This window comes from Nycticebus coucang, chromosome 24, assembly GCF_027406575.1.
Source record: "Nycticebus coucang isolate mNycCou1 chromosome 24, mNycCou1.pri, whole genome shotgun sequence".
NCBI lineage: Eukaryota > Metazoa > Chordata > Mammalia > Primates > Lorisidae > Nycticebus > Nycticebus coucang.
Genome location: NC_069803.1, coordinates 566,598 through 580,540, shown reverse-complemented (window position 1 = coordinate 580,540; position 13,943 = coordinate 566,598). Strand labels below are relative to the sequence as shown.

Genomic DNA, 13,943 nt, shown 5'->3' with positions numbered 1-13,943 from the left:
TCTGCCTTTACCACACTGGCAGCAAATTCTGGGCAGCTTAGCCTCCGTTCGCTTTTACCTTTTCTACATTCTTTCCAGAGGTGGCCAAATTTTCCACAATAGAAAGACTTAGATTTTGAATTGCCAGCCTGTAAGGCTGAAGCCAGTAAATTAGCCTGAAAAGTGCCAGATCCGACCTCACAGCAAGCACAAACATATTGTTCAAAGGTGACATTATCTTGAATTTTGGGACCAGCCATGGCGTTTTTGCTATCAACATTTACGTTTGCAAAAGCTAGTTGCAGGAACAAAATTTTTTGAGCATCTTCACAAGAAACAGACCTTTCAATTGATGATTGTAAACAAGCAATAAAATCAGTATAAGGCTCATTGTTTTCCTAAAATACTTTAGTAAAAAATATTGTCTAATCTGTCCTTTTTCATCAAGATGTTGCATGCAGTAAGACAATTTTCTTGATTTGAAACAACAATTCATTAGGAAATGCATTTGAGCATTTACACCTTCAAAATTCCCAGCTCCTGTTAATTGATCAAATAAAAGTCAGGGGATTTGCAAGTCTATTACGGCAAGCCTGTTTCTTTGCTTCCTCCATCCACCAAGATTTAAATTGAATGTATTGTCCTGGACTTAAAGTCATCTGGGGCAATGTGTCCCAATCTACAGGAATGAGGAAACGATTGCTGCAGCATGATTTTAGAATCCCCATCACATATGGTGAGTTAGGACCATAAGCATGCACAGCATTTTTTAAGATGGTTAAAATTTTTATCTCAATAGTAATATGAGCAGTCTCACATCTGGCCGTCCTCTAGCACTGCCCACTGGAGCATTAGAAGCTCATGGTCATGCCAGGGACGACTCTGCATCTCAGACAATATTAAAAGTTGCTGGGTCAACAGGGAAATGAAGTTTAGTAACAAGCTGAGAATCCAAAGGATTTGCCCACACCAGATAACATCCTGGAGGAGCAGCAGGGGTTAAAGGCTCATCTTGAAATTCTGAAGAAAAAAAAAAAAAATATATATATATATATATACATATATTTATATTTATATTTAAGGGAGGTTTAGAATAATATTTCTCAATGACCTGGTGGCATTGGGATAACATTTCCTTAATTTCAGCCACATCCTCACTATCAGAAAAATTAGTGATAGTACGATCTGAGTCACTTTCAGTTTGGTCTTTCTCTGACTCCTCCTTAACTTCTGGGCTCTCAGTAGGCTCATCCTACACAGGTTCCTCTTCCTCCTGCCCCTCTTTGGGAGGCGGGGAAGGAAGATTTTCAAAACATTCTGCATCAGAACTAGATTGTAATGGTTCCAAAGCTACAATTATCAAGTGATATGCAACCCAAATTTCTCAGCTTATGCACTCACACCTCTGGTGGGTGGGCCTAAGTGCCTTACCTACACTTTTCCACACCTTCAAATTTAGCTGATTTTACTTTTCTGGAGTAAACCTGTACCAGTGTTTAGCTACTACCTGAAACAGTCCTTGCAAGGTTTTTGTTTTAACAGTAGTGCCTGTAGACTTTAGCATAGTCTTTATTAAAGCCACATACTGATCCTGCAAAGACTGAGAGTTACCCATTTTTTCCTTATCCTTTTCCAAAAGTCCCATGTACTTACAGTGTGGCAGTCACCCTTTGGGTTTGAAAGTACCAGGCTCACCTTAAGCTGTCAGCTGTTCAAACAGGGATGTGATTCCGAGGAAGCGGGCCCCCGTGGTGTCCTTGCAAAGCTCATCCTGCCGAGAGTACGCCAATTTGGTGTGTTAATGGAGAGCAATGCAGCTATGCAGAGGCTGATACCTGCAATGAAATTGTATGGTGGATAAGAAAGACTACAAGCTCTCTTTGGCATGTAGCAATGTTCTTTATTTTTACCACAATTTATATAGACCGTACTGCACATACACACTATTAATCAATAATCTTGTGACTCAAATCCCGTGACCTAGGCTTGAATTTCCTGCTCTACTGAGTCTGTTGATTAACCGATAAATGTTCCACTAACCTTATCTACAACTATTCTAACATTTTATAATCAAAACAAAACCATAAAACAGAGCTCTGGGGGAACAAGCTGTTTGAGTGCTTCACTTTTAACAAACCATCTGGAGGTAGTCATCCATCTTAGGGAGTCGTTTGGAGATTCCTGAGATACAATATATCTGCTTGCAGATCTACCTCCATGAAGCTAGACTCTGAATCACATCTGCGTTATTAGGTCCTCAGCCACATATGGAATTCTATCCAGGTTTTCTCCTCCCTAACTCACAAAAGACTTTAAACTTATTCTCTCAGAATGGAACTGTTTAAAGGTTTATGTATAGGCCTTTTGCCAATACCACTGACCTATATACTTAATGAACAAAGAATCTATTCACTATTATCTTCCACATAATATTAGTAAATTGAATCCTGCAAAATATAAAATGAGTGCCCCATCATGAGCAAAAACAGGTTTTCTCAGGAATGAAATACTGATTTAATATTAGAAAATTAATCTCTGTATTTTACCACATTAATTGGATAAGGCAGAAAAATTATATAATCATCTCGATGGAGGCAGAAAAAGCATTTTGCAAAAATAAACACTCATTTAGGAAACACATATTCAATAAACTAGGAATTTTTACATGGGAATAGAAGATGTTATCGATCAGATCAAATGTATCTGAAAATTATTTATAACTTATATCAAAATGAATGGCAAAATGCTGAATGTTTTCCCCTAAGATTGGGAACAAAGTGAGAATGTCTACCATCAGTACTTTTATTTAATGCCGAAGGTCCTAGTATAATAATGGAAAATAAATAAAAGGTACATAGAATGTAAAGACAAATGTAAAATTATAGCTTTGTAGTAATCAAGACTGTGTGGCACTGGCATAACAAATGACACATAGCAAAAAAGAGCAGACCAGAGAGTCTGTAAATACAACACACTTACACAGTTGATTGGTGTTCACTATGTTGCCACGTTAACATGGTGAGAAAGGGTGACTACCTTTTTCTCATTGTCTGTTTTGTTTTTAGCTTATTGTCTGTGCTAAAACAATTTGATTTCTCTATGAAAGTAAGATTAACCTCAGCCTGAGTCTTACACCACCCACTCAGATGGATTATGGGCCAAAATATAACAATTAAAACCACACATATTAGACTTCTAAGGGGAAATACAAGTGAATACCTTTGTGACTTTGGATTATGTAAACATTTCTTACATCAGGTAGAAAAGCACTAATCAGGAGGGGAAAAATAGATTTTTATATTTTATATATTTTTATTTTAAAATGGGTTTGTAAAAAGGCTTTAAAAATGAAAAAGCAAGCCGAAACTATGAGAATATATCTATAACAAATATATCTGCCAAATTCTTATAATTCAACCGTGAAAATACAAATAACACAGGGCAGCGCCTGTGGCTCAAAGCATAGGGCGCCAGCCCCCATAGGCCGGAGGTGGTGGGTTCAAACCTAGCCCTGGCCCAAAACTGAAAAAATAAAAATAAATAAATAAATAAAATACAAATAACACAATAAAGAAATAGGCAAAAATCTGAACAGACATCTCACCAAAATGGATGTGTAATTGGCAAATAAGCACATGAAAAATCTCAACATCCTAAATTATCCTGGAAATGCAAATTAAAACCACAAAGAGTTACCACCATACAACCACAAGAATGACTGTTTTTTTTCCTGACAGTATCAAGTGTTTGCAAAGGAAAGGAACAATTGAACTTCAGACATTACTGATGGGATTGTGAAATGCCCTGCCGCTTTGGAAATCTCTTTTGCAGTTTCCTTTAAAGTTAAAAATACAACTACCCAGCAGGTTAACTACTAGTCATTTATTCAGTATGTACAATACATAGAACGCATATGTGACCAAAAATGACTTGTACAGAAATGTTCATGGCAGCCTGGAAATAAGGCTGGAAATAAACTGAAAGTAACTCAAATCTTTGAACAAGAGAGTAAATAAATTATATGTAGTCATACAAGGGTCTACTACTCAGCAATACACTCCTCACTTGCAAAAACATGAATTAATCCTTATCCTGAATAAAAAAAGCCATATGCAAAAGTTAAAATACTGTATTATTCTAATTACATAGAGTTTTACAATAGAAAAAGCAAAGTCATGCTGAAAGAAATCATGTAAATGGTTTTCTATAGATGAGATGAATTCACTGGAAAAGGACACACATGAAGGTTCTGGAGTGATGGAACTCCTCTGTATCTTTATGGGGTGTTGTTTTCATGAATATACATTTATCAAAATTAATTAAAATGCACTTAAAATCCATGCATTTTGTATGTAAATCACACATTATTAAATAATATAAAATTACTTTAACCTTCCTTGCACATGTTTGTGTATTGTAGAGTTATATAATGCACTAAGAAAGTATTGATTACAGAATCAATTTACTTTTAATATTACATCATATCATTACTTCATTATAATTGATTTCTTCTGTAATTCATGTATTTTTCTACACATTTAAAAACAGTACTCTCAGATAGGTTTCATGTGAACACTATTAAGTTTTTTAAAATCCTGCGCCAAAGACAGGACTTAACGAGCTGCTAGACTCCAGAAGCTATAGTTTTGTTTACCAAGGTGTGAAAAAGAAATTTATAAATTCTATATTCTCTAATTCAGTCCTAGTTAGACATCAAACTGCAGCCAGAACCTGCAAGCCACAATCCCCGTTTACTAAGAAATATAAAATGTGTATTTAGAAGATCAGTACCCATATCCATTGAGTATGTCTTTTCTTTTTTATTAAATCATAGCTGTGTACATAGATATGATCATGGGGGCATCATACACTAGCTTCATAGACCGTTTGACGTATTTTCATCGCAATGGTTAACATAGCCTTCCTGGCAATTTCTTAGTTATTGTGCTAAGACATTTACATTCCACATTTACTAAGTTTCACATATACCCTTGTATGATGCACCGCAGGTGTAATCCCACCAACCCCCCCTCCTCTACCCCTCTCCCTTTCCTCTTAGGTTGTAACTGGGTTATAGCTTTCATGTGAAAGCCCTAAATTCGTTTCATAGTAGGGCTGAGTACATTGGGTACTTTTTCTTCCATTCTTGAGATACTTTACTAAGAAGAATATGTTCCAGCTCCATCCATGTAAACATGAAAGAGGTAAAGTCTTCATCTTCCTTTAAGGCTGCATAATATTCCATGGTGTACATATACCACAATTTATTAATCCATTTTTGGATCGGGAGTATGTCTTGTTAACAGTCAGAAATAAGTTTTTTTTTTTTTTCCTGATTCCAGGTCAGTTATAAATTCTGTTAAATTTATTTGTATCTTGTGGCTTGTCGTCAATGATGCCTTTCTCTCAGGTGAAGAATAATCAATACCCTCTGTTGTGTTTGTTTTTTCTTCCTTAATCTGAATTTATCAGAAGTACCTTAATTAAACTGCCTCCTTGAGAGGCGTGACAAATCAAACAAGCCATCTACAAATTAAAAGTTGTTTTAGCTTCTTACAGATTTTCGAAGAACAGGCAAACAAAAGAAATGGTAACTACACTTTGATATTCACTTATAATACGAACATAAATAATCAGTCATGGGTTTTATGAACTGAGACCATTTATCTTTTTATATCCTATTATTTCAAACAGCATGCTCAAATTTGGAGATTAAAAGGCTATGTGTCAGGTGCCCGTAGTCTAGTTGGGGAAAGCTTTATAGTAATATAAATGTTAACTTCTCCTAACGTTATCATTTTACGTTGACTGCAATGAGCTCACACAGAAAGGACGTATTCACAGCTGAAACATTTTAAAAAGGAAGTACTTGAAGTCACTTTTCCAGCTGGCGTCACTTGACTTGGACCTCAGCTGTTCCAGGAGGGCTGGGCGGTGATGGGCCCAGCGGTAGCAGCGGCTGCACTCTAGCGGCCCCTCCCTCCATGCTCCCCTGCTCCCCTGTACAGCTGGCCTGGGGAGCCCCACAGTCCGCAGGGAGCCGGAACTGATGCACCTCCCGAGTCCAGGATCTTTCCTCGCTTGGGGTCATTTCATCTGACCCCGGAAAACTGGAAGACTATCTTCCAGCGCCTCCTGTGGCAATGAGCGGCACCATTTTTAACCCAGGAGGCAAAAACACTTTGTCAGCCAATCAGGGTTTGAAACCTTTGCTTTAAATGACAGAGACTTCTTGAAGTGTTGAGTTACTTTAGTTTTTTGAGCATTTGTCCTCTTTAAATAAGTAGAGAATATTCATGTAAAAAACAGGAGAAAGGAAAAACGGTGCAATGTATTTGCTGGTAGAAATACTTTTTTTTTTTTTTTTTTTTTAAAGATTGAAAAAAGGCCTATTGAAAAAAGGCCTGTGACCTGTAGCATTAATTATTCTAGTGCCCTCGGCTTTTCTTCTTTCTGCTCCTCTACTTCTTTCCTTATTTCTCAGTTGTTTTGCTTTTTGAGTAGGTATTTTTCCTTCTCACATGCCTAGAACCACATAAAAGAGGAGTATCTGTAGTTCAGTTCCCACATTTCATTCACACCACCCCTCCCATCACACCTGCTTGCTATCCTGCAATAGTACAAATCATGAATAAAAATAATTTTGCCGTTTTGTACTACATTAAAGGAAGCTAGTAAGTAGGCTTTTATTTCCTATTATTCCCATTATATCTGTTAAGATACAGGTAAAAGGAGAGGAATGGCTGTTTTTTAATTGTTATGAGGAAGATTTTTCAGAAAAATGGATAAAATGATTCATGAAACTTATATCTAGAGCATTTAATGGTCTCCTTCCAATATAATTCTTATTTTTTTCATGGACTATACTGGCTTTCTGCAGCTGTTACTAAATTACAGGAACGCACCGGCTTATTTCTGGTGAATAGCTAAAGTGCATCTTGAGTTCCAGATTTGAATGTTCTTTCTGAACAATTGTCTGAATGGATTATAATGAAGAAGGTGCTACCAATGAAATAGAAAACCAACTATGATAAAACTATGTACATCAGGACCACTTGAGAAGGCACTTCCATCCCAAGTCATGTAGAGCATATTCATTGACTATGTGCCAATGCCCTACTTTATGCTTAAGAATCAACAAAGGGCTTTTCAGTTGATAAGAAGCAGTTTGGGATTTGTATTTACAATTTTTTTCTGGTTACCTGCACATCTATTGCTGGTAGTGGACTTTGTCATTGAACCTGACTCTTTGGTTGTGGGAATTACACTGTGGTTTATTCTTTACTTGGATAAACTAACCTGTAAGAGAAATATGCTTTGGTTAATTCTGAATTGTATTATTTTTAAATAAAATACTCTTAAAAGCCATATGGGTTTGTGACTTATTAGTTAATTTTAAAGTGTTCAGATCTTGTTGAAAGAACAATTATATCTGACTCGAGATTCATGTTTTTAACAATTGCCTTTTGTATTCATCCCTTTTTATTCTTACCTTAGAATTAAAATTTCCTTTTAAATCCTAAAATTATCTTAGTAGTCATCTTGTTATTAGAACAGTATTACTATAGTACTTATTTATTGTATTTTAGATTTTCTGGTGGTCTTAAAGTTTTCTTTTTCCTTTTGCTGGTTTTAGGGACAGTTAAACATGAAAACATTGAGCATTTCATCCTACCTAGAAGAGTGATAAATAGAGCGATCATGGAACATAAGACACCAAGGCTAACACAACTCTATCTTCATGTGTTGAGTGCCTGGTATATGGTATGGATTCTCTTCCCTTCAAATATAAGTATTAAGCTTATTAAAATTCATCTGCCACCACCAATATAATTGAGCCTGTGCCTTTTCCAAGCAATTTTAAACTACCTATGGGTGTTTCTTTGTAGGGTTAACTTAAATACATGTTGGTTTGTATATACTGTATTCTAGCCACAAAACTTTAGTTCTGATCAGGTAGTAGCTATAAGGAGAAAAATTAGGTGCTTAAAGATACATGTATATATCTATCTATTGTATACATAATATATATAATATTTTATATATTTATAAATATGTATACATAAAGATACACACAAACACTGTTTTTTTTCTTCACTCAGAGCATTTATTGAACACTCTGGCAAAGATGCTGTGGTAGACGATGGAGTTAAAGGAGAAGAATCAAGCACTGCCCTGGCCTTGACAGAACTGAAGTCTTTCTCCTCCAATCTAAAATGTTGCCCAGACAAGAGAAAGAATGAAATGTATGATAGTTCTGTTAAATTATCATTTTTTTTTTTTATTGAGACAAACAATTACATTTGGAATTCAACACATTTGGTTAAAATGTGTTGACTTCTTGTTTCTTGTTTTGATAGATATGGAATTAAGGGAAAGTAGCTTGTCTTTTCTATTGCGTCTTCAAATTTTATACTGTCTTTTATTTTTAATTTAATCTCATTCAATTCTTAATTGTTACATTGACATTAACTTCTGTATTTGATGACTTTGCTCAACAATTTTGTTCTTTCTGGTGACAGTTGATGGTGGGATCCATGCTGTTCTCCCCCTGCTCTTCCTGGGGAATGGGCAGTACAAATAAAAGTCTGCCCATCATGTCAGGAGAATCAGTGGAGATTGATGATGCATTATACAGTTGACAGAGGTATGTTCTTGGAAACACAGCAATGCAGAAGATGGCCAAGTTTCACGTTTTCTCAACTGGTATGAGCAGTCTTGATTTGGAAAATTGCAAAGAATCTTTTTCTTGAAGGATTTAAGGTACTTACAATTCATAATAGAGAAGAATGCAAGCATGGGTTTTAGGAACCAAATTCTTTCTTCGTGAAGATGATGTTGTTAATAAGATGATGTTTTTAGACGTGGGGTCTCACTCTTGCTCAGGCTTGTCTCCAACTCCTGAGCTGGAGCAATCCACCCATCTTGGCCTCCCAAAGGGCTTAACTTGGATTTTTCTATCAAGTCAGGGTCTGTAACTATAACCATCCCCTTCTCTTTGCTTGTGCCATCACCAAGTAAAGCAAAAATTTTTTAACACTTCACAGTGTATCACTGTACGAGGTTGACACTCTATTCCAATATATTGCAGAAGTAAATCCATATGTTCATGTCACATCATTTCCCTTTTCTTACAATGAGGCCACAGATCTCTCCCTAGATAAATACCACTGTGTCGTATTGATTGAGGTCAAAATGCATCGCAGAAGAAGGTCAACAACTTTTTGTGTTCTCAATGTCATCCAGTTAAGTTCATCAGTGCAGGTATATATGGGATTTGGTCATGATTGTTTTGTGATTTTGGTGATGATTTTGAAGTTTTAGATATAACAGAAGAGCCAAAATAAATTTTCATTGTAAACATAATGCAAAGTAATCCTGGCATTGTCACTTACCTTGAAAATCATCCTCACAATTTGAGAGAGGAAAACTCATAACATTTTGAGAAATTAGTGGAATGACAGGTTTAAATGGATCTACCCAACAAGTAACTGTGGTATCACTATGTTCTTTTAGCATTGATGAAACTCCAGAATGGAACCATATTTACATGTTGGAACAGCTGTCCACGTTAGACTCCTAAGGCATTTTGCTTTGAACCACTGGAAAGGCAAATAAAACATCCAAAGTGCCTTATTGCAGATTTCAGCAAACCTGAGGCACCTTTACAGATTCACCCAGCTTTGATTACCTTGGACCAGCTTCAGGAGAATTATAGCCATAAGCCAAATATCAGATGCCAGCAAGTTTCAGAACTATTCAAACTGGCAACATCTGTAAGTGAAACCTTGGAAGAGAAACTGGAGTCAAGGCTGACATTGTGGGCTGGCTCCCCTGGGCTGCCTAAGGCTTCTTTGCCCTGCTGGCCGCAGCAGTAGGAGGTGCTTACAGCCAAGAAGTACTGAAAGGTATGATGGGAAAGTTTTCTCCTTTGTACCAATGGTGATATCTTGAAGCAGCAGATATTGTCTAATCCCTAGGCAAACCTGAGTGCCAAGAATTTCTCCCAGGAGGAGATCTGTATGATGCCCTGTGAGCCTGCATCAGAAAAACTTCTGGGAGATCCCAATGACTATTATAATATTTTTCAAGTGAGGTACAATAACTTCAGTGTGTCTCTTAGTGCCCATTGTTCCAGAATCTAAGAGAAGCCTTAGACTTGTTCTAAACATCTTCTTAGTAGGGTGTGGAGGTATATACTGTGAAATGTTAAAAAGTTTCGCTTTACTTCATGTTGGCACAAGCAAAGAGAAGGAGATGGTTATAGTTTTAGACCATGACTTGATAGAAAAATCCATGTTTAGCATTTTGGGAGGCCAAGATGGGTGAATTTCTTGAGCTCAGGAGTTGGAGACCAGCCTGAGCAAGAGCCAGACCCCATCTCTAAAAATAGCCAGAGGTGGAGGTTGTGGTGGGTGTCTGTAGTCCCAGCTACCTGGGAGGTGGAGTCAAGAAAATTGCTTGAGCACAGGAGTTTGAAATTGCTGTAAGCTGTGAAGCCACAGCACTCTACTTAGTGCAACATAGTAAGACTCTGTCTCAAGAAAAGGAAAAAAGAACAGTCCAAGTTAAACAGACAGTTCCTGTTCCACCCTCATCACACACAGAAACCTAAGAGTTATACCACTGCTGATGCAACTCAGAAAATACGTTTTCAAATAAAAATAGATGCACATCTGAACAGAGTCTGTCTGGCAAGTGAGGCCATTTACAGTGATGAGTTCTATACCAAACAAGATATAATTATCACAGCACTAGACAATATAGAAGCCAGGAGATATGCAGACAGCCGTTGCTTAACAAATCTAAGGCCTCTCTTAGATTCTGGAACAATAGGCACTAACACTGAAGTTATTGTACCTCACTTGACAAAATCTTATTATAGTCGTCTGGATCTCCCAGAAGAGGAAATACCATTTTGTACTTTGAAGTCTTTCCCAGCCACCGTTCAGCATACCATACTGTGGACTAGCAGATAAGTTTGAAAGTTCCTTTTCCCACAAGCCTTCATTTTAACAAGTTTTGGCAAACCTACTCATCTGCAGAACTAAAAAGAAGGGGAGTCCTGCAAAAGATACAAAGTGGACATAATTTAGAAGGCTGTTTTTAAGTTATTAAATTACTTACCAGAAGACCTAGAAATTGATCCCAATGCATAGAATTACCAAGACTAAAGGTTGAAATAATATTTTAACCATAAGGCTCTTCAGCTTCTTTAGTGTTTATCTTTAGACATAGAGTGAAAAGATGGCAGTTTGTTTTGCCAATCACTGTAGAGGCCCCCATCTTCAACAAAATTTGGTTTACATGAACCTTTGCACTCAGGTTCCTTCGGAATGCTGGAAAACTGTATGCTACAGTTTATTGCATTCCATTTTCAGAAGAAGACTTATTAGAAGATGCTTTCTTGAATATTATTTCAGAAGTAAAGATTCAGGAATACAAACCATTCAACGAGCTTGTTCAAACTGATGAAAGTGCAAGGAAACAAGACCATGTTCCTGTTAAGAGTGAAGATGAGAGGCTAGAAAAAGGCTATTTTCTCTAATGAAGCTACTCAAAGTGACCATCAGATGGCAGTGCTTTCATTTGAAAAAGATGTTGATTGTAATGAACACAGATTTCATCAGTGCTGCAGCAAATCTTCATGCCAAAACGTATAACATTGAACCAGCTGACCGCTTCAAAATAAAGTGAATAGCTGGCAAAATTGTATGTGTGATAGCAACATTCACTGTTGCAGTTTCTGGCCTGGTTGCCTTGGGGATGATCAAAGTAATTAATGGCTATCTATTTGAAGCCTACAAAAATTGTTTCCTTAATTTAGGCATTCCAATTACAGCGTTTACAGAGATATCTGAAGTAAGAAAGACTAAAATCAGAAATGGAATATCGTTTACAATGTGCGATAGATGGACTGTACATGGAAAAGAAGATTTCATGCTCTTGGATTTTGTAAATGCAGTCAAAGGGAAGTATAGAATTGAACCAACGATGGTGGTGCAGGGAATCAAAATGCTTTATTATGTTCCAGTAATGTCTGGTCTGCAAAAAGAGTAAAGCTGACAATGCATAAACTTCTGAAACCTCCCACCGAAAGGAAATACGTGGATCTCACTGTGTAATTTGCCACGGACTGTGATGGAGATGAAGAGCTGCTTGGACTCCCAGTGAGGTATTACTTCAGCCCTGCCCCTGATTAGTGCAGCTTGTCCTAGGTCATTCCAGGACCACTTGATTTGGGGAAGAGAACACTTAATTCAGAAGCTAAAAAAATACAACTCATCATACTCCAGATTTCTCTTTGATGAAGCCTTAATTTAAGAAAAACATCAGTGTGAAACTGCACATTTGGAAGTTTAGTAAGCACTTGTCTAACGGTTCACTTGCAGCTGTGAGCACATGCAACTTTAAACTGGAATGCCATTTTTAATACTTAAAACAGATTTGTGTTCAAAGAAGGAAAACATTTACAACCAGAGGATATAAGGATCAAGAAATTGAAAGTAAGGGGACAGAGCAAGGTGGCAGACAGGAAGAACATTTAGCTGAGCCCTCGTAGAGCAAAAGGGCAGAATGAGAGGGCTGGATCAGTATGGAATATTGGTATGCAGCGGTGGTTCAGAGTGCGCAGTGTGGTGGTGGACAGCTGTATTTGGCCAGAGCTGTGGAGAACTAACACACTTGTGCAAGTTTCTGTGAGCACGCCCAGGCCATGGTGGGTGAGGTGGGGGCAGCCAGTTCCCCCGCACAGATGTCCCAGAAGAAACCTCTTACAGTTTTCGGTTCTTGGGGGAAGCTAGGCATTGAAGGGAAATATTGGAGAACTGTGCTCTCCCAAGCGGAATTTGGTGGCCAGATTGGGGTGCTGTCTGGAGCGGCTCTGCCAAAGTTTGGCAACTGGTAAAGCATCCGTAGGGGGAAAGTTTCTGGATAGGAGGATGCCACTGTGGTAAATGGCAACAAAAGCTTGTGTAGGTGGGCCTTTCACTGGGTTCTGGCTGTCTGGAGCGGACCTTTACTTGTGTCAGGCTCAGGGACTCTGAAAAGATTAGAGAAGTGAGCATTCCCAAGTGGAATTTGGGGGCCAGTTTGAGGTGCTGCCTGGAAAAAGGTGAAACATCCATAGGGAGAAAGTTCCTGGTCAGGAGAATGCCATTGTGGTGAAGGGTTACCAGAAGCTTGTGTGGGCTGGCTTCCTGGTGGGAGCCGAAGGCGCTGTGGTAAGAGTTCTACCTGCGGAAAGCAGATTTTGACTTATAACAAGCCCAGGGACTCCTGCTCTATACAAGAATAGTTGTAGAGGAAATCAGTGAGACCTCTCTCTCTGAAGAACTGTTGAGAACTGTAGAATCCCAGATATGCAGGATTGAAGGAGTGCTAAGTTGAAGGAGAGACCACCAGGAAGGATTAAGGTAGATAACTGCTCTAAGCCTGGGAACCAGAGAGAGGTTAACATGTGTGTTGTTTGTCCCCAAATATATAGTGCAATCTGGTGTCCAGGAAGTATATTGCAGTATAATATAGTCCACAAAAGACGATTTTCTGCATAATATACATGTATGTGTGCATATATGTATACATAATTTTTTTTTATTGTTGCTTATTTTTTTTTCTTTCCACTTTAGTTTATCTTATTTTTTCCTTTCCTTCCTCAATTGGTTGCTGGTATTGCTTACATAAGGCTAGTTTGGCTTTTTTTTTTTTTTTTTTCTTAAAAGATGGAGACTTTGCAGCTTTCATTGTATTTATTTATTTATTTATTTATTTATTATTTTGCAGTTTTTTTGCCGGGGCTGGGTTTGAACGTCTGGCATATGGGGCCAGTGCCCTACCCCTTTGAGCCACAGGACCTGCCTTTTTTTTTTTTTTAATTTTCTTTCAATGTGCTTAGCGTTTTGGTAAATTGTATGCTTGGATCTTTTTCTAACTTCCATTTTTACATTCCACAAGAGCAAGGGCTT

The 13,943-nt window shown here is 37.7% G+C and overlaps 1 pseudogene; it reads left to right on the top strand.

Moving 5' to 3' along the window:
* The first annotated feature begins 427 nt into the window (after positions 1-427).
* Positions 428-12,182, top strand: LOC128576582 (ubiquitin-like modifier-activating enzyme 6; annotated as a pseudogene).
* Positions 12,183-13,943: the final 1,761 nt, after the last annotated feature.